This window comes from Chiloscyllium punctatum, chromosome 50 (assembly GCF_047496795.1).
Source record: "Chiloscyllium punctatum isolate Juve2018m chromosome 50, sChiPun1.3, whole genome shotgun sequence".
Classification (NCBI taxonomy): Eukaryota; Metazoa; Chordata; class Chondrichthyes; order Orectolobiformes; family Hemiscylliidae; genus Chiloscyllium; species Chiloscyllium punctatum.
This window is the reverse complement of record NC_092788.1, coordinates 37,242,641-37,269,325: the sequence shown is the minus strand read 5'-3', so window position 1 is coordinate 37,269,325 and position 26,685 is coordinate 37,242,641. Positions and strand designations below refer to the sequence as shown.

At 45.9% G+C, this 26,685-nt stretch overlaps 10 non-coding genes across 10 annotated transcripts; all 10 read right to left on the bottom strand.

The window, feature by feature from the left end:
• Positions 1-1,429: 1,429 nt before the first annotated feature.
• Positions 1,430-1,502, bottom strand: trnav-aac (transfer RNA valine (anticodon AAC)). The gene has a single exon. It is a non-coding gene; the product is annotated as a tRNA-Val (tRNA).
• Positions 1,503-4,188: 2,686 nt separating this feature from the next.
• trnav-aac (transfer RNA valine (anticodon AAC)) lies at positions 4,189-4,261 on the bottom strand. The gene has a single exon. It is a non-coding gene; the product is annotated as a tRNA-Val (tRNA).
• A 2,686-nt stretch (positions 4,262-6,947) lies between these two features.
• On the bottom strand, positions 6,948-7,020 carry trnav-aac (transfer RNA valine (anticodon AAC)). Its single transcript has one exon. It is a non-coding gene; the product is annotated as a tRNA-Val (tRNA).
• Positions 7,021-9,705: 2,685 nt separating this feature from the next.
• Positions 9,706-9,778, bottom strand: trnav-aac (transfer RNA valine (anticodon AAC)). The gene has a single exon. It is a non-coding gene; the product is annotated as a tRNA-Val (tRNA).
• A 2,685-nt stretch (positions 9,779-12,463) lies between these two features.
• On the bottom strand, positions 12,464-12,536 carry trnav-aac (transfer RNA valine (anticodon AAC)). Its single transcript has one exon. It is a non-coding gene; the product is annotated as a tRNA-Val (tRNA).
• A 2,686-nt stretch (positions 12,537-15,222) lies between these two features.
• On the bottom strand, positions 15,223-15,295 carry trnav-aac (transfer RNA valine (anticodon AAC)). The gene has a single exon. It is a non-coding gene; the product is annotated as a tRNA-Val (tRNA).
• Positions 15,296-17,980: 2,685 nt separating this feature from the next.
• Positions 17,981-18,053, bottom strand: trnav-aac (transfer RNA valine (anticodon AAC)). The gene has a single exon. It is a non-coding gene; the product is annotated as a tRNA-Val (tRNA).
• Positions 18,054-20,739: 2,686 nt separating this feature from the next.
• trnav-aac (transfer RNA valine (anticodon AAC)) lies at positions 20,740-20,812 on the bottom strand. The gene has a single exon. It is a non-coding gene; the product is annotated as a tRNA-Val (tRNA).
• A 2,685-nt stretch (positions 20,813-23,497) lies between these two features.
• Positions 23,498-23,570, bottom strand: trnav-aac (transfer RNA valine (anticodon AAC)). The gene has a single exon. It is a non-coding gene; the product is annotated as a tRNA-Val (tRNA).
• A 2,686-nt stretch (positions 23,571-26,256) lies between these two features.
• On the bottom strand, positions 26,257-26,329 carry trnav-aac (transfer RNA valine (anticodon AAC)). The gene has a single exon. It is a non-coding gene; the product is annotated as a tRNA-Val (tRNA).
• Between the last annotated feature and the right edge of the window lie 356 nt (positions 26,330-26,685).

The window sequence follows — 26,685 nt, the reverse complement described above, 5'->3', positions numbered from 1 at the left end:
CGATCATGACAGCAGAGACACTTGGACACTTCGGTCAAATAACCATGAGCTGCTAGACATTACTACAATTTCGATTCTTGCTTTGTAAATGATTTCACACATTGCTCGAAACAGGACGACTTTCACGTTTACACGGAACACGAAACACACCTGACTACAGGGAAAATGCTCAAAGCTGAGCAGGCCGTGTTCCACATCAAACCGTGCAGCATTTATTCAGTCACTGTGTCTGTTTTGCAGAAGAAGGGTCCCAAAGAATGTTCTCCACCCTAAAACCGGAGGTCGCATTACAATCCGAGAACGACACATCACATTGTGAGCATGCTCTGACCTCGGGGCCGGTTCGAGATGCCACTTTCCGTGCCTTTTACTTTAACAGTGCAATTTGCTGCAGAGATGCTCACTCCTGGACATGAGCCACGTGGATACCAACTGAGTCGGAAACCTGTGCGGGAATCGACGAGAAGCGATTCAATAAATTTTGCTAACTTCCATGGTGCTTATTGGAAATGCAGTTTCTGTTCAAGTCAATCGAAAAGGCAGTTTCTGAACATAGTAACAGAAGTCAAAAGGTAATTACCTCACCCCACCCCCACTCCGGAAGAGGTGCTAACTGCCCTTGAGTGCTTTTTGATCTCGATGTGAAGAGCTCACACGCCTCTGAGTCACCTTCAAGTCTCTGTTTGCGGAGTGAATCACAAAGAAGGACTTTTACCAGAGCTGCAACCGCCTCACTTCCCCACTCGCTCTCCCCTTTTACATTTTCCTGCTCGTCAGTGATTTAAAGAAAACCAAATGGATGCGATGTCATTCTGTAGCCTCTCTGTCGATTCCTCCGTTTCAGTTCCAACATGGCTTAGATCTCGGGGCGCACCTTAATATTAGCGGCGCTATGAAAGCACAAGTTCAAAGGTTCCTCTGAGAGTGTAAATTATTTCATTGCTGTTGCTGATTGAATGAGCCACTAACGTGCGAACTGCCCCAAAATATGATTCAGGAATCTGGTACCAACTCTCGCGCGTTGAATAACGACAGACAGCTTCCAAATGAGGCCTTTCAGAGACGACTTTGGGGTACATTTGACAGACAGACAAGTTCAGGAATCCGTGGTGCGCTGTGACACCAGCGCAGCAGCTTCTTCCCTGCCTTTGAACCGGGCCGCCTGCGCAAGGAATGCAAATGCGGTACTGCTTTTCGTGGAAGGATCAGAACGCGGCAAGGACACTCTCAAACAGAATGGCATATGCATCAGAACCAGGTTGCAGAAAAACTTTATAATGCTTTACACAGTAATTAAATGGAGTTGCCTTACATTTCACTACGAGAGCAGATTCTTTCAAGCAAATTCGAAGGCAGGTTTGCAGATGGGAAAGCAAGCAAGAAAGCTCCGTTCTTGTCCATGTAAAAGGCTGCAGTTGACGAACAAAGCAGTTTCTGCCCAGTTTCGAACTAGGGACCTTTCGCGTGTTAGGCGAACGTGATGACCACTACACTACAGAAACCAGCCGCGGCTGCCGTGAGATTGATGACAATATATAGACAATGATTTCGTCAATGTTTGGACCGGAGGGCGAGGTGTAATAAGCTGGGACGACTTTCCCTGCAGCGGAACGGCTGCGATACGATCTTATGGAAGGGTTGTAAACTGAGTATTTCTGTGTTTAACCCAAATTGGGGTGAGTTGAAAACTCGAGAGCATAGGTTTAAGGTGAGTGGGCTGAAATTGACAAACGACCTGAGGCACATTTCCCACACAGAAGGTTGTGCGTGTATGGAATGAGCTCCCAGAGGAAGTGGAGAAGGCTATTACACTCAGAAAATTGCAAAGGTAATCGGATGAGTTTCTGGACAGGATAGGTTTAGAGGGATTGGGGCCAAATGCTGGGGAACGGGAGTTGTTTAATTTTGGTTATGTGGTGAGCATGGATGAGATACACCTAAATATCTGTTTCCACGCCGTGTACCCCCATAACGTCTTGTTGCTAACACTGGCTGTAAAGGATTACTTTTTAGCGGAGTTTTCCATCGCAGTCTGTGGCACAATCGTTTAGTCTGTTCGACTGCTCACGGGAAAGGTAGTATTGTGAAACACTGCAGATACGAACAACTTCCTTAATTTTGCCCCGACTGACCATACTCCGTGAAATTTTCCCAGACCTCAATTGAGGAGTTTTGCTGCTCGAAGTTACCTCAGAAACCCTGTTAACTCGTAATGTGCTGAGCGAATCGCAAAACAGAAAGCATTTTTCACGGAACACAAACAAAACTGGCATGCCGAATGCATTTTCAGACAGAGAGATGCATGAATGCTAAATGTGTCACAGTCCGAGGGCATGAGTCATAAAGTAATCTCACAACTAAAAACAGGGCAATTCCAAACTACTCTTTCAAACATACTGCAGCGTTAGTGCACCACCACTTTCCAGACAATGCTGAAAAGAGAGATAGAAAGAACATCATAAGAACGGGCCATAAAAAGTGAATTTCACCATTCACAGTCTCGATTAGATTACCTTTTCCTTCTGATGACTCCAGGACGGAAATGAAGGAAATGGGAGAAATTCAATAACATATGACACCGAAATTCATTGGAACGATTTTCCCATTGGACAGAAAACCAAATAACGACGAGTCGAGTCACCGCAGGACTTTGTTTCACAACAGCGATGAAATAATAGTCTCCATTCGGTTCCAGTAAAAGCACAAATCGCTTTGGAACAGCAGAGCTGTTTGCGATTTTCCGCGCGGGAGGCGAACGCGATCATGACAGCAGAGACACTTGGACACTTCGGTCAAATAACCATGAGCTGCTAGACATTACTACAATTTCGATTCTTGCTTTGCTAAATGATTTCACACATTGCTCGAAACAGGACGACTTTCACGTTTACACGGAACACGAAACACACCTGACTACAGGGAAAATGCACAAAGCTGAGCAGGCCGTGTTCCACATCAAACCGTGCAGCATTTATTCAGTCACTGTGTCTGTTTTGCAGAAGAAGGGTCCCAAAGAATGTTCTCCACCCTAAAACCGGAGGTCGCATTACAATCCGAGAACGACACATCACATTGTGAGCATGCTCTGACCTCGGGGCCGGTTCGAGATGCCACTTTCCGTGCCTTTTACTTTAACAGTGCAATTTGCTGCAGAGATGCTCACTCCTGGACATGAGCCACGTGGATACCAACTGAGTCGGAAACCTGTGCGGGAATCGACGAGAAGCGATTCAATAAATTTTGCTAACTTCCATGGTGCTTATTGGAAATGCAGTTTCTGTTCAAGTCAATCGAAAAGGCAGTTTCTGAACATAGTAACAGAAGTCAAAAGGTAATTACCTCACCCCACCCCCACTCCGGAAGAGGTGCTAACTGCCCTTGAGTGCTTTTTGATCTCGATGTGAAGAGCTCACACGCCTCTGAGTCACCTTCAAGTCTCTGTTTGCGGAGTGAATCACAAAGAAGGACTTTTACCAGAGCTGCAACCGCCTCACTTCCCCACTCGCTCTCCCCTTTTACATTTTCCTGCTCGTCAGTGATTTAAAGAAAACCAAATGGATGCGATGTCATTCTGTAGCCTCTCTGTCGATTCCTCCGTTTCAGTTCCAACATGGCTTAGATCTCGGGGCGCACCTTAATATTAGCGGCGCTATGAAAGCACAAGTTCAAAGGTTCCTCTGAGAGTGTAAATTATTTCATTGCTGTTGCTGATTGAATGAGCCACTAACGTGCGAACTGCCCCAAAATATGATTCAGGAATCTGGTACCAACTCTCGCGCGTTGAATAACGACAGACAGCTTCCAAATGAGGCCTTTCAGAGACGACTTTGGGGTACATTTGACAGACAGACAAGTTCAGGAATCCGTGGTGCGCTGTGACACCAGCGCAGCAGCTTCTTCCCTGCTTTTGAACCGGGCCGCCTGCGCAAGGAATGCAAATGCGGTACTGCTTTTCGTGGAAGGATCAGAACGCGGCAAGGACACTCTCAAACAGAATGGCATATGCATCAGAACCAGGTTGGAGAAAAACTTTACAATGCTTTACACAGTAATTAAATGGAGTTGCCTTACATTTCACTACGAGAGCAGATTCTTTCAAGCAAATTCGAAGGCAGGTTTGCAGATGGGAAAGCAAGCAAGAAAGCTCCGTTCTTGTCCATGTAAAAGGCTGCAGTTGACGAACAAAGCAGTTTCTGCCCAGTTTCGAACTAGGGACCTTTCGCGTGTTAGGCGAACGTGATGACCACTACACTACAGAAACCAGCCGCGGTCGCCGTGAAATTGATGACAATATATAGACAATGATTTCGTCAATGTTTGGACCGGAGGGCGAGGTGGAATAAGCTGGGACGATTTTCCCTGCAGCGGAACGGCTGCGATACGATCTTATGGAAGGGTTGTAAACTGAGTATTTCTGTGTTTTACCCAAATTGGGGTGAGTTGAAAACTCGAGAGCATAGGTTTAAGGTGAGTGGGCTGAAATTGACAAACGACCTGAGGCACATTTCCCACACAGAAGGATGTGCGTGTATGGAATGAGCTCCCAGAGGAAGTGGAGAAGGCTATTACACTCAGAAAATTGCAAAGGTAATCGGATGAGTTTCTGGACAGGATGGGTTTAGAGGGATTGGGGCCAAATGCTGGGGAACGGGACTTGTTTAATTTTGGTTATGTGGTGAGCATGGATGAGATACACCTAAATATCTGTTTCCACGCCGTGTACCCCCATAACGTCTTGTTGCTAACACTGGCTGTAAAGGATTACTTTTTAGCGGAGTTTTCCATCGCAGTCTGTGGCACAATCGTTTAGTCTGTTCGACTGCTCACGGGAAAGGTAGTATTGTGAAACACTGCAGATACGAACAACTTCCTTAATTTTGCCCCGACTGACCATACTCCGTGAAATTTTCCCAGACCTCAATTGAGGAGTTTTGCTGCTCGAAGTTACCTCAGAAACCCTGTTAACTCGTAATGTGCTGAGCGAAGCGCAAAACAGAAAGCATTTTTCACGGAACACAAACAAAACTGGCATGCCGAATGCATTTTCAGACAGAGAGATGCATGAATGCTAAATGTGTCACAGTCCGAGGGCATGAGTCATAAAGTAATCTCACAACTAAAAACAGGGCAATTCCAAACTACTCTTTCAAACATACTGCAGCGTTAGTGCACCACCACTTTCCAGACAATGCTGAAAAGAGAGATAGAAAGAACATCATAAGAACGGGCCATAAAAAGTGAATTTCACCATTCACAGTCTCGATTAGATTACCTTTTCCTTCTGATGACTCCAGGACGGAAATGAAGGAAATGGGAGAAATTCAATAACATATGACACCGAAATTCATTGGAACGATTTTCCCATTGGACAGAAAACCAAATAACGACGAGTCGAGTCACCGCAGGACTTTGTTTCACAACAGCGATGAAATAATAGTCTCCATTCGGTTCCAGTAAAAGCACAAATCGCTTTGGAACAGCAGAGCTGTTTGCGATTTTCCGCGCGGGAGGCGAACGCGATCATGACAGCAGAGACACTTGGACACTTCGGTCAAATAACCATGAGCTGCTAGACATTACTACAATTTCGATTCTTGCTTTGCTAAATGATTTCACACATTGCTCGAAACAGGACGACTTACACGTTTACACGGAACACGAAACACACCTGACTACAGGGAAAATGCACAAAGCTGAGCAGGCCGTGTTCCACATCAAACCGTGCAGCATTTATTCAGTCACTGTGTCTGTTTTGCAGAAGAAGGGTCCCAAAGAATGTTCTCCACCCTAAAACCGGAGGTCGCATTACAATCCGAGAACGACACATCACATTGTGAGCATGCTCTGACCTCGGGGCCGGTTCGAGATGCCACTTTCCGTGCCTTTTACTTTAACAGTGCAATTTGCTGCAGAGATGCTCACTCCTGGACATGAGCCACGTGGATACCAACTGAGTCGGAAACCTGTGCGGGAATCGACGAGAAGCGATTCAATAAATTTTGCTAACTTCCATGGTGCTTATTGGAAATGCAGTTTCTGTTCAAGTCAATCGAAAAGGCAGTTTCTGAACATAGTAACAGAAGTCAAAAGGTAATTACCTCACCCCACCCCCACTCCGGAAGAGGTGCTAACTGCCCTTGAGTGCTTTTTGATCTCGATGTGAAGAGCTCACACGCCTCTGAGTCACCTTCAAGTCTCTGTTTGCGGAGTGAATCACAAAGAAGGACTTTTACCAGAGCTGCAACCGCCTCACTTCCCCACTCGCTCTCCCCTTTTACATTTTCCTGCTCGTCAGTGATTTAAAGAAAACCAAATGGATGCGATGTCATTCTGTAGCCTCTCTGTCGATTCCTCCGTTTCAGTTCCAACATGGCTTAGATCTCGGGGCGCACCTTAATATTAGCGGCGCTATGAAAGCACAAGTTCAAAGGTTCCTCTGAGAGTGTAAATTATTTCATTGCTGTTGCTGATTGAATGAGCCACTAACGTGCGAACTGCCCCAAAATATGATTCAGGAATCTGGTACCAACTCTCGCGCGTTGAATAACGACAGACAGCTTCCAAATGAGGCCTTTCAGAGACGACTTTGGGGTACATTTGACAGACAGACAAGTTCAGGAATCCGTGGTGCGCTGTGACACCAGCGCAGCAGCTTCTTCCCTGCTTTTGAACCGGGCCGCCTGCGCAAGGAATGCAAATGCGGTACTGCTTTTCGTGGAAGGATCAGAACGCGGCAAGGACACTCTCAAACAGAATGGCATATGCATCAGAACCAGGTTGCAGAAAAACTTTATAATGCTTTACACAGTAATTAAATGGAGTTGCCTTACATTTCACTACGAGAGCAGATTCTTTCAAGCAAATTCGAAGGCAGGTTTGCAGATGGGAAAGCAAGCAAGAAAGCTCCGTTCTTGTCCATGTAAAAGGCTGCAGTTGACGAACAAAGCAGTTTCTGCCCAGTTTCGAACTAGGGACCTTTCGCGTGTTAGGCGAACGTGATGACCACTACACTACAGAAACCAGCCGCGGCGGCCGTGAGATTGATGACAATATATAGACAATGATTTCGTCAATGTTTGGACCGGAGGGCGAGGTGGAATAAGCTGGGACGATTTTCCCTGCAGCGGAACGGCTGCGATACGATCTTATGGAAGGGTTGTAAACTGAGTATTTCTGTGTTTTACCCAAATTGGGGTGAGTTGAAAACTCGAGAGCATAGGTTTAAGGTGAGTGGGCTGAAATTGACAAACGACCTGAGGCACATTTCCCACACAGAAGGATGTGCGTGTATGGAATGAGCTCCCAGAGGAAGTGGAGAAGGCTATTACACTCAGAAAATTGCAAAGGTAATCGGATGAGTTTCTGGACAGGATGGGTTTAGAGGGATTGGGGCCAAATGCTGGGGAACGGGACTTGTTTAATTTTGGTTATGTGGTGAGCATGGATGAGATACACCTAAATATCTGTTTCCACGCCGTGTACCCCCATAACGTCTTGTTGCTAACACTGGCTGTAAAGGATTACTTTTTAGCGGAGTTTTCCATCGCAGTCTGTGGCACAATCGTTTAGTCTGTTCGACTGCTCACGGGAAAGGTAGTATTGTGAAACACTGCAGATACGAACAACTTCCTTAATTTTGCCCCGACTGACCATACTCCGTGAAATTTTCCCAGACCTCAATTGAGGAGTTTTGCTGCTCGAAGTTACCTCAGAAACCCTGTTAACTCGTAATGTGCTGAGCGAAGCGCAAAACAGAAAGCATTTTTCACGGAACACAAACAAAACTGGCATGCCGAATGCATTTTCAGACAGAGAGATGCATGAATGCTAAATGTGTCACAGTCCGAGGGCATGAGTCATAAAGTAATCTCACAACTAAAAACAGGGCAATTCCAAACTACTCTTTCAAACATACTGCAGCGTTAGTGCACCACCACTTTCCAGACAATGCTGAAAAGAGAGATAGAAAGAACATCATAAGAACGGGCCATAAAAAGTGAATTTCACCATTCACAGTCTCGATTAGATTACCTTTTCCTTCTGATGGCTCCAGGACGGAAATGAAGGAAATGGGAGAAATTCAATAACATATGACACCGAAATTCATTGGAACGATTTTCCCATTGGACAGAAAACCAAATAACGACGAGTCGAGTCACCGCAGGACTTTGTTTCACAACAGCGATGAAATAATAGTCTCCATTCGGTTCCAGTAAAAGCACAAATCGCTTTGGAACAGCAGAGCTGTTTGCGATTTTCCGCGCGGGAGGCGAACGCGATCATGACAGCAGAGACACTTGGACACTTCGGTCAAATAACCATGAGCTGCTAGACATTACTACAATTTCGATTCTTGCTTTGTAAATGATTTCACACATTGCTCGAAACAGGACGACTCTCACGTTTACACGGAACACGAAACACACCTGACTACAGGGAAAATGCACAAAGCTGAGCAGGCCGTGTTCCACATCAAACCGTGCAGCATTTATTCAGTCACTGTGTCTGTTTTGCAGAAGAAGGGTCCCAAAGAATGTTCTCCACCCTAAAACCGGAGGTCGCATTACAATCCGAGAACGACAGATCACATTGTGAGCATGCTCTGACCTCGGGGCCGGTTCGAGATGCCACTTTCCGTGCCTTTTACTTTAACCGTGCAATTTGCTGCAGAGATGTTCACTCCTGGACATGAGCCACGTGGATACCAACTGAGTCGGAAACCTGTGCGGGAATCGACGAGAAGCGATTCAATAAATTTTGCTAACTTCCATGGTGCTTATTGGAAATGCAGTTTCTGTTCAAGTCAATCGAAAAGGCAGTTTCTGAACATAGTAACAGAAGTCAAAAGGTAATTACCTCACCCCACCCCCACTCCGGAAGAGGTGCTAACTGCCCTTGAGTGCTTTTTGATCTCGATGTGAAGAGCTCACACGCCTCTGAGTCACCTTCAAGTCTCTGTTTGCGGAGTGAATCACAAAGAAGGACTTTTACCAGAGCTGCAACCGCCTCACTTCCCCACTCGCTCTCCCCTTTTACATTTTCCTGCTCGTCAGTGATTTAAAGAAAACCAAATGGATGCGATGTCATTCTGTAGCCTCTCTGTCGATTCCTCCGTTTCAGTTCCAACATGGCTTAGATCTCGGGGCGCACCTTAATATTAGCGGCGCTATGAAAGCACAAGTTCAAAGGTTCCTCTGAGAGTGTAAATTATTTCATTGCTGTTGCTGATTGAATGAGCCACTAACGTGCGAACTGCCCCAAAATATGATTCAGGAATCTGGTACCAACTCTCGCGCGTTGAATAACGACAGACAGCTTCCAAATGAGGCCTTTCAGAGACGACTTTGGGGTACATTTGACAGACAGACAAGTTCAGGAATCCGTGGTGCGCTGTGACACCAGCGCAGCAGCTTCTTCCCTGCTTTTGAACCGGGCCGCCTGCGCAAGGAATGCAAATGCGGTACTGCTTTTCGTGGAAGGATCAGAACGCGGCAAGGACACTCTCAAACAGAATGGCATATGCATCAGAACCAGGTTGCAGAAAAACTTTATAATGCTTTACACAGTAATTAAATGGAGTTGCCTTACATTTCACGACGAGAGCAGATTCTTTCAAGCAAATTCGAAGGCAGGTTTGCAGATGGGAAAGCAAGCAAGAAAGCTCCGTTCTTGTCCATGTAAAAGGCTGCAGTTGACGAACAAAGCAGTTTCTGCCCAGTTTCGAACTAGGGACCTTTCGCGTGTTAGGCGAACGTGATGACCACTACACTACAGAAACCAGCCGCGGCGGCCGTGAGATTGATGACAATATATAGACAATGATTTCGTCAATGTTTGGACCGGAGGGCGAGGTGGAATAAGCTGGGACGATTTTCCCTGCAGCGGAACGGCTGCGATACGATCTTATGGAAGGGTTGTAAACTGAGTATTTCTGTGTTTTACCCAAATTGGGGTGAGTTGAAAACTCGAGAGCATAGGTTTAAGGTGAGTGGGCTGAAATTGACAAACGACCTGAGGCACATTTCCCACACAGAAGGATGTGCGTGTATGGAATGAGCTCCCAGAGGAAGTGGAGAAGGCTATTACACTCAGAAAATTGCAAAGGTAATCGGATGAGTTTCTGGACAGGATGGGTTTAGAGGGATTGGGGCCAAATGCTGGGGAACGGGACTTGTTTAATTTTGGTTATGTGGTGAGCATGGATGAGATACACCTAAATATCTGTTTCCACGCCGTGTACCCCCATAACGTCTTGTTGCTAACACTGGCTGTAAAGGATTACTTTTTAGCGGAGTTTTCCATCGCAGTCTGTGGCACAATCGTTTAGTCTGTTCGACTGCTCACGGGAAAGGTAGTATTGTGAAACACTGCAGATACGAACAACTTCCTTAATTTTGCCCCGACTGACCATACTCCGTGAAATTTTCCCAGACCTCAATTGAGGAGTTTTGCTGCTCGAAGTTACCTCAGAAACCCTGTTAACTCGTAATGTGCTGAGCGAAGCGCAAAACAGAAAGCATTTTTCACGGAACACAAACAAAACTGGCATGCCGAATGCATTTTCAGACAGAGAGATGCATGAATGCTAAATGTGTCACAGTCCGAGGGCATGAGTCATAAAGTAATCTCACAACTAAAAACAGGGCAATTCCAAACTACTCTTTCAAACATACTGCAGCGTTAGTGCACCACCACTTTCCAGACAATGCTGAAAAGAGAGATAGAAAGAACATCATAAGAACGGGCCATAAAAAGTGAATTTCACCATTCACAGTCTCGATTAGATTACCTTTTCCTTCTGATGACTCCAGGACGGAAATGAAGGAAATGGGAGAAATTCAATAACATATGACACCGAAATTCATTGGAACGATTTTCCCATTGGACAGAAAACCAAATAACGACGAGTCGAGTCACCGCAGGACTTTGTTTCACAACAGCGATGAAATAATAGTCTCCATTCGGTTCCAGTAAAAGCACAAATCGCTTTGGAACAGCAGAGCTGTTTGCGATTTTCCGCGCGGGAGGCGAACGCGATCATGACAGCAGAGACACTTGGACACTTCGGTCAAATAACCATGAGCTGCTAGACATTACTACAATTTCGATTCTTGCTTTGTAAATGATTTCACACATTGCTCGAAACAGGACGACTTTCACGTTTACACGGAACACGAAACACACCTGACTACAGGGAAAATGCACAAAGCTGAGCAGGCCGTGTTCCACATCAAACCGTGCAGCATTTATTCAGTCACTGTGTCTGTTTTGCAGAAGAAGGGTCCCAAAGAATGTTCTCCACCCTAAAACCGGAGGTCGCATTACAATCCGAGAACGACACATCACATTGTGAGCATGCTCTGACCTCGGGGCCGGTTCGAGATGCCACTTTCCGTGCCTTTTACTTTAACCGTGCAATTTGCTGCAGAGATGTTCACTCCTGGACATGAGCCACGTGGATACCAACTGAGTCGGAAACCTGTGCGGGAATCGACGAGAAGCGATTCAATAAATTTTGCTAACTTCCATGGTGCTTATTGGAAATGCAGTTTCTGTTCAAGTCAATCGAAAAGGCAGTTTCTGAACATAGTAACAGAAGTCAAAAGGTAATTACCTCACCCCACCCCCACTCCGGAAGAGGTGCTAACTGCCCTTGAGTGCTTTTTGATCTCGATGTGAAGAGCTCACACGCCTCTGAGTCACCTTCAAGTCTCTGTTTGCGGAGTGAATCACAAAGAAGGACTTTTACCAGAGCTGCAACCGCCTCACTTCCCCACTCGCTCTCCCCTTTTACATTTTCCTGCTCGTCAGTGATTTAAAGAAAACCAAATGGATGCGATGTCATTCTGTAGCCTCTCTGTCGATTCCTCCGTTTCAGTTCCAACATGGCTTAGATCTCGGGGCGCACCTTAATATTAGCGGCGCTATGAAAGCACAAGTTCAAAGGTTCCTCTGAGAGTGTAAATTATTTCATTGCTGTTGCTGATTGAATGAGCCACTAACGTGCGAACTGCCCCAAAATATGATTCAGGAATCTGGTACCAACTCTCGCGCGTTGAATAACGACAGACAGCTTCCAAATGAGGCCTTTCAGAGACGACTTTGGGGTACATTTGACAGACAGACAAGTTCAGGAATCCGTGGTGCGCTGTGACACCAGCGCAGCAGCTTCTTCCCTGCCTTTGAACCGGGCCGCCTGCGCAAGGAATGCAAATGCGGTACTGCTTTTCGTGGAAGGATCAGAACGCGGCAAGGACACTCTCAAACAGAATGGCATATGCATCAGAACCAGGTTGGAGAAAAACTTTACAATGCTTTACACAGTAATTAAATGGAGTTGCCTTACATTTCACTACGAGAGCAGATTCTTTCAAGCAAATTCGAAGGCAGGTTTGCAGATGGGAAAGCAAGCAAGAAAGCTCCGTTCTTGTCCATGTAAAAGGCTGCAGTTGACGAACAAAGCAGTTTCTGCCCAGTTTCGAACTAGGGACCTTTCGCGTGTTAGGCGAACGTGATGACCACTACACTACAGAAACCAGCCGCGGTCGCCGTGAAATTGATGACAATATATAGACAATGATTTCGTCAATGTTTGGACCGGAGGGCGAGGTGGAATAAGCTGGGACGATTTTCCCTGCAGCGGAACGGCTGCGATACGATCTTATGGAAGGGTTGTAAACTGAGTATTTCTGTGTTTTACCCAAATTGGGGTGAGTTGAAAACTCGAGAGCATAGGTTTAAGGTGAGTGGGCTGAAATTGACAAACGACCTGAGGCACATTTCCCACACAGAAGGATGTGCGTGTATGGAATGAGCTCCCAGAGGAAGTGGAGAAGGCTATTACACTCAGAAAATTGCAAAGGTAATCGGATGAGTTTCTGGACAGGATGGGTTTAGAGGGATTGGGGCCAAATGCTGGGGAACGGGACTTGTTTAATTTTGGTTATGTGGTGAGCATGGATGAGATACACCTAAATATCTGTTTCCACGCCGTGTACCCCCATAACGTCTTGTTGCTAACACTGGCTGTAAAGGATTACTTTTTAGCGGAGTTTTCCATCGCAGTCTGTGGCACAATCGTTTAGTCTGTTCGACTGCTCACGGGAAAGGTAGTATTGTGAAACACTGCAGATACGAACAACTTCCTTAATTTTGCCCCGACTGACCATACTCCGTGAAATTTTCCCAGACCTCAATTGAGGAGTTTTGCTGCTCGAAGTTACCTCAGAAACCCTGTTAACTCGTAATGTGCTGAGCGAAGCGCAAAACAGAAAGCATTTTTCACGGAACACAAACAAAACTGGCATGCCGAATGCATTTTCAGACAGAGAGATGCATGAATGCTAAATGTGTCACAGTCCGAGGGCATGAGTCATAAAGTAATCTCACAACTAAAAACAGGGCAATTCCAAACTACTCTTTCAAACATACTGCAGCGTTAGTGCACCACCACTTTCCAGACAATGCTGAAAAGAGAGATAGAAAGAACATCATAAGAACGGGCCATAAAAAGTGAATTTCACCATTCACAGTCTCGATTAGATTACCTTTTCCTTCTGATGACTCCAGGACGGAAATGAAGGAAATGGGAGAAATTCAATAACATATGACACCGAAATTCATTGGAACGATTTTCCCATTGGACAGAAAACCAAATAACGACGAGTCGAGTCACCGCAGGACTTTGTTTCACAACAGCGATGAAATAATAGTCTCCATTCGGTTCCAGTAAAAGCACAAATCGCTTTGGAACAGCAGAGCTGTTTGCGATTTTCCGCGCGGGAGGCGAACGCGATCATGACAGCAGAGACACTTGGACACTTCGGTCAAATAACCATGAGCTGCTAGACATTACTACAATTTCGATTCTTGCTTTGCTAAATGATTTCACACATTGCTCGAAACAGGACGACTTACACGTTTACACGGAACACGAAACACACCTGACTACAGGGAAAATGCACAAAGCTGAGCAGGCCGTGTTCCACATCAAACCGTGCAGCATTTATTCAGTCACTGTGTCTGTTTTGCAGAAGAAGGGTCCCAAAGAATGTTCTCCACCCTAAAACCGGAGGTCGCATTACAATCCGAGAACGACACATCACATTGTGAGCATGCTCTGACCTCGGGGCCGGTTCGAGATGCCACTTTCCGTGCCTTTTACTTTAACAGTGCAATTTGCTGCAGAGATGCTCACTCCTGGACATGAGCCACGTGGATACCAACTGAGTCGGAAACCTGTGCGGGAATCGACGAGAAGCGATTCAATAAATTTTGCTAACTTCCATGGTGCTTATTGGAAATGCAGTTTCTGTTCAAGTCAATCGAAAAGGCAGTTTCTGAACATAGTAACAGAAGTCAAAAGGTAATTACCTCACCCCACCCCCACTCCGGAAGAGGTGCTAACTGCCCTTGAGTGCTTTTTGATCTCGATGTGAAGAGCTCACACGCCTCTGAGTCACCTTCAAGTCTCTGTTTGCGGAGTGAATCACAAAGAAGGACTTTTACCAGAGCTGCAACCGCCTCACTTCCCCACTCGCTCTCCCCTTTTACATTTTCCTGCTCGTCAGTGATTTAAAGAAAACCAAATGGATGCGATGTCATTCTGTAGCCTCTCTGTCGATTCCTCCGTTTCAGTTCCAACATGGCTTAGATCTCGGGGCGCACCTTAATATTAGCGGCGCTATGAAAGCACAAGTTCAAAGGTTCCTCTGAGAGTGTAAATTATTTCATTGCTGTTGCTGATTGAATGAGCCACTAACGTGCGAACTGCCCCAAAATATGATTCAGGAATCTGGTACCAACTCTCGCGCGTTGAATAACGACAGACAGCTTCCAAATGAGGCCTTTCAGAGACGACTTTGGGGTACATTTGACAGACAGACAAGTTCAGGAATCCGTGGTGCGCTGTGACACCAGCGCAGCAGCTTCTTCCCTGCTTTTGAACCGGGCCGCCTGCGCAAGGAATGCAAATGCGGTACTGCTTTTCGTGGAAGGATCAGAACGCGGCAAGGACACTCTCAAACAGAATGGCATATGCATCAGAACCAGGTTGCAGAAAAACTTTATAATGCTTTACACAGTAATTAAATGGAGTTGCCTTACATTTCACTACGAGAGCAGATTCTTTCAAGCAAATTCGAAGGCAGGTTTGCAGATGGGAAAGCAAGCAAGAAAGCTCCGTTCTTGTCCATGTAAAAGGCTGCAGTTGACGAACAAAGCAGTTTCTGCCCAGTTTCGAACTAGGGACCTTTCGCGTGTTAGGCGAACGTGATGACCACTACACTACAGAAACCAGCCGCGGCGGCCGTGAGATTGATGACAATATATAGACAATGATTTCGTCAATGTTTGGACCGGAGGGCGAGGTGGAATAAGCTGGGACGATTTTCCCTGCAGCGGAACGGCTGCGATACGATCTTATGGAAGGGTTGTAAACTGAGTATTTCTGTGTTTTACCCAAATTGGGGTGAGTTGAAAACTCGAGAGCATAGGTTTAAGGTGAGTGGGCTGAAATTGACAAACGACCTGAGGCACATTTCCCACACAGAAGGATGTGCGTGTATGGAATGAGCTCCCAGAGGAAGTGGAGAAGGCTATTACACTCAGAAAATTGCAAAGGTAATCGGATGAGTTTCTGGACAGGATGGGTTTAGAGGGATTGGGGCCAAATGCTGGGGAACGGGACTTGTTTAATTTTGGTTATGTGGTGAGCATGGATGAGATACACCTAAATATCTGTTTCCACGCCGTGTACCCCCATAACGTCTTGTTGCTAACACTGGCTGTAAAGGATTACTTTTTAGCGGAGTTTTCCATCGCAGTCTGTGGCACAATCGTTTAGTCTGTTCGACTGCTCACGGGAAAGGTAGTATTGTGAAACACTGCAGATACGAACAACTTCCTTAATTTTGCCCCGACTGACCATACTCCGTGAAATTTTCCCAGACCTCAATTGAGGAGTTTTGCTGCTCGAAGTTACCTCAGAAACCCTGTTAACTCGTAATGTGCTGAGCGAAGCGCAAAACAGAAAGCATTTTTCACGGAACACAAACAAAACTGGCATGCCGAATGCATTTTCAGACAGAGAGATGCATGAATGCTAAATGTGTCACAGTCCGAGGGCATGAGTCATAAAGTAATCTCACAACTAAAAACAGGGCAATTCCAAACTACTCTTTCAAACATACTGCAGCGTTAGTGCACCACCACTTTCCAGACAATGCTGAAAAGAGAGATAGAAAGAACATCATAAGAACGGGCCATAAAAAGTGAATTTCACCATTCACAGTCTCGATTAGATTACCTTTTCCTTCTGATGGCTCCAGGACGGAAATGAAGGAAATGGGAGAAATTCAATAACATATGACACCGAAATTCATTGGAACGATTTTCCCATTGGACAGAAAACCAAATAACGACGAGTCGAGTCACCGCAGGACTTTGTTTCACAACAGCGATGAAATAATAGTCTCCATTCGGTTCCAGTAAAAGCACAAATCGCTTTGGAACAGCAGAGCTGTTTGCGATTTTCCGCGCGGGAGGCGAACGCGATCATGACAGCAGAGACACTTGGACACTTCGGTCAAATAACCATGAGCTGCTAGACATTACTACAATTTCGATTCTTGCTTTGTAAATGATTTCACACATTGCTCGAAACAGGACGACTTTCACGTTTACACGGAACACGAAACACACCTGACTACAGGGAAAATGCACAAAGCTGAGCAGGCCGTGTTCCACATCAAACCGTGCAGCATTTATTCAGTCACTGTGTCTGTTTTGCAGAAGAAGGGTCCCAAAGAATGTTCTCCACCCTAAAACCGGAGGTCGCATTACAATCCGAGAACGACAGATCACATTGTGAGCATGCTCTGACCTCGGGGCCGGTTCGAGATGCCACTTTCCGTGCCTTTTACTTTAACCGTGCAATTTGCTGCAGAGATGTTCACTCCTGGACATGAGCCACGTGGATACCAACTGAGTCGGAAACCTGTGCGGGAATCGACGAGAAGCGATTCAATAAATTTTGCTAACTTCCATGGTGCTTATTGGAAATGCAGTTTCTGTTCAAGTCAATCGAAAAGGCAGTTTCTGAACATAGTAACAGAAGTCAAAAGGTAATTACCTCACCCCACCCCCACTCCGGAAGAGGTGCTAACTGCCCTTGAGTGCTTTTTGATCTCGATGTGAAGAGCTCACACGCCTCTGAGTCACCTTCAAGTCTCTGTTTGCGGAGTGAATCACAAAGAAGGACTTTTACCAGAGCTGCAACCGCCTCACTTCCCCACTCGCTCTCCCCTTTTACATTTTCCTGCTCGTCAGTGATTTAAAGAAAACCAAATGGATGCGATGTCATTCTGTAGCCTCTCTGTCGATTCCTCCGTTTCAGTTCCAACATGGCTTAGATCTCGGGGCGCACCTTAATATTAGCGGCGCTATGAAAGCACAAGTTCAAAGGTTCCTCTGAGAGTGTAAATTATTTCATTGCTGTTGCTGATTGAATGAGCCACTAACGTGCGAACTGCCCCAAAATATGATTCAGGAATCTGGTACCAACTCTCGCGCGTTGAATAACGACAGACAGCTTCCAAATGAGGCCTTTCAGAGACGACTTTGGGGTACATTTGACAGACAGACAAGTTCAGGAATCCGTGGTGCGCTGTGACACCAGCGCAGCAGCTTCTTCCCTGCTTTTGAACCGGGCCGCCTGCGCAAGGAATGCAAATGCGGTACTGCTTTTCGTGGAAGGATCAGAACGCGGCAAGGACACTCTCAAACAGAATGGCATATGCATCAGAACCAGGTTGCAGAAAAACTTTATAATGCTTTACACAGTAATTAAATGGAGTTGCCTTACATTTCACGACGAGAGCAGATTCTTTCAAGCAAATTCGAAGGCAGGTTTGCAGATGGGAAAGCAAGCAAGAAAGCTCCGTTCTTGTCCATGTAAAAGGCTGCAGTTGACGAACAAAGCAGTTTCTGCCCAGTTTCGAACTAGGGACCTTTCGCGTGTTAGGCGAACGTGATGACCACTACACTACAGAAACCAGCCGCGGCGGCCGTGAGATTGATGACAATATATAGACAATGATTTCGTCAATGTTTGGACCGGAGGGCGAGGTGGAATAAGCTGGGACGATTTTCCCTGCAGCGGAACGGCTGCGATACGATCTTATGGAAGGGTTGTAAACTGAGTATTTCTGTGTTTTACCCAAATTGGGGTGAGTTGAAAACTCGAGAGCATAGGTTTAAGGTGAGTGGGCTGAAATTGACAAACGACCTGAGGCACATTTCCCACACAGAAGGATGTGCGTGTATGGAATGAGCTCCCAGAGGAAGTGGAGAAGGCTATTACACTCAGAAAATTGCAAAGGTAATCGGATGAGTTTCTGGACAGGATGGGTTTAGAGGGATTGGGGCCAAATGCTGGGGAACGGGACTTGTTTAATTTTGGTTATGTGGTGAGCATGGATGAGATACACCTAAATATCTGTTTCCACGCCGTGTACCCCCATAACGTCTTGTTGCTAACACTGGCTGTAAAGGATTACTTTTTAGCGGAGTTTTCCATCGCAGTCTGTGGCACAATCGTTTAGTCTGTTCGACTGCTCACGGGAAAGGTAGTATTGTGAAACACTGCAGATACGAACAACTTCCTTAATTTTGCCCCGACTGACCATACTCCGTGAAATTTTCCCAGACCTCAATTGAGGAGTTTTGCTGCTCGAACTTACCTCAGAAACCCTGTTAACTCGTAATGTGCTGAGCGAAGCGCAAAACAGAAAGCATTTTTCACGGAACACAAACAAAACTGGCATGCCGAATGCATTTTCAGACAGAGAGATGCATGAATGCTAAATGTGTCACAGTCCGAGGGCATGAGTCATAAAGTAATCTCACAACTAAAAACAGGGCAATTCCAAACTACTCTTTCAAACATACTGCAGCGTTAGTGCACCACCACTTTCCAGACAATGCTGAAAAGAGAGATAGAAAGAACATCATAAGAACGGGCCATAAAAAGTGAATTTCACCATTCACAGTCTCGATTAGATTACCTTTTCCTTCTGATGACTCCAGGACGGAAATGAAGGAAATGGGAGAAATTCAATAACATATGACACCGAAATTCATTGGAACGATTTTCCCATTGGACAGAAAACCAAATAACGACGAGTCGAGTCACCGCAGGACTTTGTTTCACAACAGCGATGAAATAATAGTCTCCATTCGGTTCCAGTAAAAGCACAAATCGCTTTGGAACAGCAGAGCTGTTTGCGATTTTCCGCGCGGGAGGCGAACGCGATCATGACAGCAGAGACACTTGGACACTTCGGTCAAATAACCATGAGCTGCTAGACATTACTACAATTTCGATTCTTGCTTTGTAAATGATTTCACACATTGCTCGAAACAAGACGACTTTCACGTTTACACGGAACACGAAACACACCTGACTACAGGGAAAATGCACAAAGCTGAGCAGGCCGTGTTCCACATCAAACCGTGCAGCATTTATTCAGTCACTGTGTCTGTTTTGCAGAAGAAGGGTCCCAAAGAATGTTCTCCACCCTAAAACCGGAGGTCGCATTACAATCCGAGAACGACACATCACATTGTGAGCATGCTCTGACCTCGGGGCCGGTTCGAGATGCCACTTTCCGTGCCTTTTACTTTAACCGTGCAATTTGCTGCAGAGATGTTCACTCCTGGACATGAGCCACGTGGATACCAACTGAGTCGGAAACCTGTGCGGGAATCGACGAGAAGCGATTCAATAAATTTTGCTAACTTCCATGGTGCTTATTGGAAATGCAGTTTCTGTTCAAGTCAATCGAAAAGGCAGTTTCTGAACATAGTAACAGAAGTCAAAAGGTAATTACCTCACCCCACCCCCACTCCGGAAGAGGTGCTAACTGCCCTTGAGTGCTTTTTGATCTCGATGTGAAGAGCTCACACGCCTCTGAGTCACCTTCAAGTCTCTGTTTGCGGAGTGAATCACAAAGAAGGACTTTTACCAGAGCTGCAACCGCCTCACTTCCCCACTCGCTCTCCCCTTTTACATTTTCCTGCTCGTCAGTGATTTAAAGAAAACCAAATGGATGCGATGTCATTCTGTAGCCTCTCTGTCGATTCCTCCGTTTCAGTTCCAACATGGCTTAGATCTCGGGGCGCACCTTAATATTAGCGGCGCTATGAAAGCACAAGTTCAAAGGTTCCTCTGAGAGTGTAAATTATTTCATTGCTGTTGCTGATTGAATGAGCCACTAACGTGCGAACTGCCCCAAAATATGATTCAGGAATCTGGTACCAACTCTCGCGCGTTGAATAACGACAGACAGCTTCCAAATGAGGCCTTTCAGAGACGACTTTGGGGTACATTTGACAGACAGACAAGTTCAGGAATCCGTGGTGCGCTGTGACACCAGCGCAGCAGCTTCTTCCCTGCCTTTGAACCGGGCCGCCTGCGCAAGGAATGCAAATGCGGTACTGCTTTTCGTGGAAGGATCAGAACGCGGCAAGGGACACTCTCAAACAGAATGGCATATGCATCAGAACCAGGTTGGAGAAAAACTTTACAATGCTTTACACAGTAATTAAATGGAGTTGCCTTACATTTCACTACGAGAGCAGATTCTTTCAAGCAAATTCGAAGGCAGGTTTGCAGATGGGAAAGCAAGCAAGAAAGCTCCGTTCTTGTCCATGTAAAAGGCTGCAGTTGACGAACAAAGCAGTTTCTGCCCAGTTTCGAACTAGGGACCTTTCGCGTGTTAGGCGAACGTGATGACCACTACACTACAGAAACCAGCCGCGGCGGCCGTGAGATTGATGACAATATATAGACAATGATTTCGTCAATGTTTGGACCGGAGGGCGAGGTGGAATAAGCTGGGACGATTTTCCCTGCAGCGGAACGGCTGCGATACGATCTTATGGAAGGGTTGTAAACTGAGTATTTCTGTGTTTTACCCAAATTGGGGTGAGTTGAAAACTCGAGAGCATAGGTTTAAGGTGAGTGGGCTGAAATTGACAAACGACCTGAGGCACATTTCCCACACAGAAGGATGTGCGTGTATGGAATGAGCTCCCAGAGGAAGTGGAGAAGGCTATTACACTCAGAAAATTGCAAAGGTAATCGGATGAGTTTCTGGACAGGATGGGTTTAGAGGGATTGGGGCCAAATGCTGGGGAACGGGACTTGTTTAATTTTGGTTATGTGGTGAGCATGGATGAGATACACCTAAATATCTGTTTCCACGCCGTGTACCCCCATAACGTCTTGTTGCTAACACTGGCTGTAAAGGATTACTTTTTAGCGGAGTTTTCCATCGCAGTCTGTGGCACAATCGTTTAGTCTGTTCGACTGCTCACGGGAAAGGTAGTATTGTGAAACACTGCAGATACGAACAACTTCCTTAATTTTGCCCCGACTGACCATACTCCGTGAAATTTTCCCAGACCTCAATTGAGGAGTTTTGCTGCTCGAAGTTACCTCAGAAACCCTGTTAACTCGTAATGTGCTGAGCGAAGCGCAAAACAGAAAGCATTTTTCACGGAACACAAACAAAACTGGCATGCCGAATGCATTTTCAGACAGAGAGATGCATGAATGCTAAATGTGTCACAGTCCGAGGGCATGAGTCATAAAGTAATCTCACAACTAAAAACAGGGCAATTCCAAACTACTCTTTCAAACATACTGCAGCGTTAGTGCACCACCACTTTCCAGACAATGCTGAAAAGAGAGATAGAAAGAACATCATAAGAACGGGCCATAAAAAGTGAATTTCACCATTCACAGTCTCGATTAGATTACCTTTTCCTTCTGATGACTCCAGGACGGAAATGAAGGAAATGGGAGAAATTCAATAACATATGACACCGAAATTCATTGGAACGATTTTCCCATTGGACAGAAAACCAAATAACGACGAGTCGAGTCACCGCAGGACTTTGTTTCACAACAGCGATGAAATAATAGTCTCCATTCGGTTCCAGTAAAAGCACAAATCGCTTTGGAACAGCAGAGCTGTTTGCGATTTTCCGCGCGGGAGGCGAACGCGATCATGACAGCAGAGACACTTGGACACTTCGGTCAAATAACCATGAGCTGCTAGACATTACTACAATTTCGATTCTTGCTTTGTAAATGATTTCACACATTGCTCGAAACAGGACGACTTTCACGTTTACACGGAACACGAAACACACCTGACTACAGGGAAAATGCACAAAGCTGAGCAGGCCGTGTTCCACATCAAACCGTGCAGCATTTATTCAGTCACTGTGTCTGTTTTGCAGAAGAAGGGTCCCAAAGAATGTTCTCCACCCTAAAACCGGAGGTCGCATTACAATCCGAGAACGACAGATCACATTGTGAGCATGCTCTGACCTCGGGGCCGGTTCGAGATGCCACTTTCCGTGCCTTTTACTTTAACCGTGCAATTTGCTGCAGAGATGTTCACTCCTGGACATGAGCCACGTGGATACCAACTGAGTCGGAAACCTGTGCGGGAATCGACGAGAAGCGATTCAATAAATTTTGCTAACTTCCATGGTGCTTATTGGAAATGCAGTTTCTGTTCAAGTCAATCGAAAAGGCAGTTTCTGAACATAGTAACAGAAGTCAAAAGGTAATTACCTCACCCCACCCCCACTCCGGAAGAGGTGCTAACTGCCCTTGAGTGCTTTTTGATCTCGATGTGAAGAGCTCACACGCCTCTGAGTCACCTTCAAGTCTCTGTTTGCGGAGTGAATCACAAAGAAGGACTTTTACCAGAGCTGCAACCGCCTCACTTCCCCACTCGCTCTCCCCTTTTACATTTTCCTGCTCGTCAGTGATTTAAAGAAAACCAAATGGATGCGATGTCATTCTGTAGCCTCTCTGTCGATTCCTCCGTTTCAGTTCCAACATGGCTTAGATCTCGGGGCGCACCTTAATATTAGCGGCGCTATGAAAGCACAAGTTCAAAGGTTCCTCTGAGAGTGTAAATTATTTCATTGCTGTTGCTGATTGAATGAGCCACTAACGTGCGAACTGCCCCAAAATATGATTCAGGAATCTGGTACCAACTCTCGCGCGTTGAATAACGACAGACAGCTTCCAAATGAGGCCTTTCAGAGACGACTTTGGGGTACATTTGACAGACAGACAAGTTCAGGAATCCGTGGTGCGCTGTGACACCAGCGCAGCAGCTTCTTCCCTGCTTTTGAACCGGGCCGCCTGCGCAAGGAATGCAAATGCGGTACTGCTTTTCGTGGAAGGATCAGAACGCGGCAAGGACACTCTCAAACAGAATGGCATATGCATCAGAACCAGGTTGCAGAAAAACTTTATAATGCTTTACACAGTAATTAAATGGAGTTGCCTTACATTTCACGACGAGAGCAGATTCTTTCAAGCAAATTCGAAGGCAGGTTTGCAGATGGGAAAGCAAGCAAGAAAGCTCCGTTCTTGTCCATGTAAAAGGCTGCAGTTGACGAACAAAGCAGTTTCTGCCCAGTTTCGAACTAGGGACCTTTCGCGTGTTAGGCGAACGTGATGACCACTACACTACAGAAACCAGCCGCGGCGGCCGTGAGATTGATGACAATATATAGACAATGATTTCGTCAATGTTTGGACCGGAGGGCGAGGTGGAATAAGCTGGGACGATTTTCCCTGCAGCGGAACGGCTGCGATACGATCTTATGGAAGGGTTGTAAACTGAGTATTTCTGTGTTTTACCCAAATTGGGGTGAGTTGAAAACTCGAGAGCATAGGTTTAAGGTGAGTGGGCTGAAATTGACAAACGACCTGAGGCACATTTCCCACACAGAAGGATGTGCGTGTATGGAATGAGCTCCCAGAGGAAGTGGAGAAGGCTATTACACTCAGAAAATTGCAAAGGTAATCGGATGAGTTTCTGGACAGGATGGGTTTAGAGGGATTGGGGCCAAATGCTGGGGAACGGGACTTGTTTAATTTTGGTTATGTGGTGAGCATGGATGAGATACACCTAAATATCTGTTTCCACGCCGTGTACCCCCATAACGTCTTGTTGCTAACACTGGCTGTAAAGGATTACTTTTTAGCGGAGTTTTCCATCGCAGTCTGTGGCACAATCGTTTAGTCTGTTCGACTGCTCACGGGAAAGGTAGTATTGTGAAACACTGCAGATACGAACAACTTCCTTAATTTTGCCCCGACTGACCATACTCCGTGAAATTTTCCCAGACCTCAATTGAGGAGTTTTGCTGCTCGAACTTACCTCAGAAACCCTGTTAACTCGTAATGTGCTGAGCGAAGCGCAAAACAGAAAGCATTTTTCACGGAACACAAACAAAACTGGCATGCCGAATGCATTTTCAGACAGAGAGATGCATGAATGCTAAATGTGTCACAGTCCGAGGGCATGAGTCATAAAGTAATCTCACAACTAAAAACAGGGCAATTCCAAACTACTCTTTCAAACATACTGCAGCGTTAGTGCACCACCACTTTCCAGACAATGCTGAAAAGAGAGATAGAAAGAACATCATAAGAACGGGCCATAAAAAGTGAATTTCACCATTCACAGTCTCGATTAGATTACCTTTTCCTTCTGATGACTCCAGGACGGAAATGAAGGAAATGGGAGAAATTCAATAACATATGACACCGAAATTCATTGGAACGATTTTCCCATTGGACAGAAAACCAAATAACGACGAGTCGAGTCACCGCAGGACTTTGTTTCACAACAGCGATGAAATAATAGTCTCCATTCGGTTCCAGTAAAAGCACAAATCGCTTTGGAACAGCAGAGCTGTTTGCGATTTTCCGCGCGGGAGGCGAACGCGATCATGACAGCAGAGACACTTGGACACTTCGGTCAAATAACCATGAGCTGCTAGACATTACTACAATTTCGATTCTTGCTTTGTAAATGATTTCACACATTGCTCGAAACAGGACGACTTTCACGTTTACACGGAACACGAAACACACCTGACTACAGGGAAAATGCACAAAGCTGAGCAGGCCGTGTTCCACATCAAACCGTGCAGCATTTATTCAGTCACTGTGTCTGTTTTGCAGAAGAAGGGTCCCAAAGAATGTTCTCCACCCTAAAACCGGAGGTCGCATTACAATCCGAGAACGACACATCACATTGTGAGCATGCTCTGACCTCGGGGCCGGTTCGAGATGCCACTTTCCGTGCCTTTTACTTTAACCGTGCAATTTGCTGCAGAGATGTTCACTCCTGGACATGAGCCACGTGGATACCAACTGAGTCGGAAACCTGTGCGGGAATCGACGAGAAGCGATTCAATAAATTTTGCTAACTTCCATGGTGCTTATTGGAAATGCAGTTTCTGTTCAAGTCAATCGAAAAGGCAGTTTCTGAACATAGTAACAGAAGTCAAAAGGTAATTACCTCACCCCACCCCCACTCCGGAAGAGGTGCTAACTGCCCTTGAGTGCTTTTTGATCTCGATGTGAAGAGCTCACACGCCTCTGAGTCACCTTCAAGTCTCTGTTTGCGGAGTGAATCACAAAGAAGGACTTTTACCAGAGCTGCAACCGCCTCACTTCCCCACTCGCTCTCCCCTTTTACATTTTCCTGCTCGTCAGTGATTTAAAGAAAACCAAATGGATGCGATGTCATTCTGTAGCCTCTCTGTCGATTCCTCCGTTTCAGTTCCAACATGGCTTAGATCTCGGGGCGCACCTTAATATTAGCGGCGCTATGAAAGCACAAGTTCAAAGGTTCCTCTGAGAGTGTAAATTATTTCATTGCTGTTGCTGATTGAATGAGCCACTAACGTGCGAACTGCCCCAAAATATGATTCAGGAATCTGGTACCAACTCTCGCGCGTTGAATAACGACAGACAGCTTCCAAATGAGGCCTTTCAGAGACGACTTTGGGGTACATTTGACAGACAGACAAGTTCAGGAATCCGTGGTGCGCTGTGACACCAGCGCAGCAGCTTCTTCCCTGCCTTTGAACCGGGCCGCCTGCGCAAGGAATGCAAATGCGGTACTGCTTTTCGTGGAAGGATCAGAACGCGGCAAGGGACACTCTCAAACAGAATGGCATATGCATCAGAACCAGGTTGGAGAAAAACTTTACAATGCTTTACACAGTAATTAAATGGAGTTGCCTTACATTTCACTACGAGAGCAGATTCTTTCAAGCAAATTCGAAGGCAGGTTTGCAGATGGGAAAGCAAGCAAGAAAGCTCCGTTCTTGTCCATGTAAAAGGCTGCAGTTGACGAACAAAGCAGTTTCTGCCCAGTTTCGAACTAGGGACCTTTCGCGTGTTAGGCGAACGTGATGACCACTACACTACAGAAACCAGCCGCGGCGGCCGTGAGATTGATGACAATATATAGACAATGATTTCGTCAATGTTTGGACCGGAGGGCGAGGTGGAATAAGCTGGGACGATTTTCCCTGCAGCGGAACGGCTGCGATACGATCTTATGGAAGGGTTGTAAACTGAGTATTTCTGTGTTTTACCCAAATTGGGGTGAGTTGAAAACTCGAGAGCATAGGTTTAAGGTGAGTGGGCTGAAATTGACAAACGACCTGAGGCACATTTCCCACACAGAAGGATGTGCGTGTATGGAATGAGCTCCCAGAGGAAGTGGAGAAGGCTATTACACTCAGAAAATTGCAAAGGTAATCGGATGAGTTTCTGGACAGGATGGG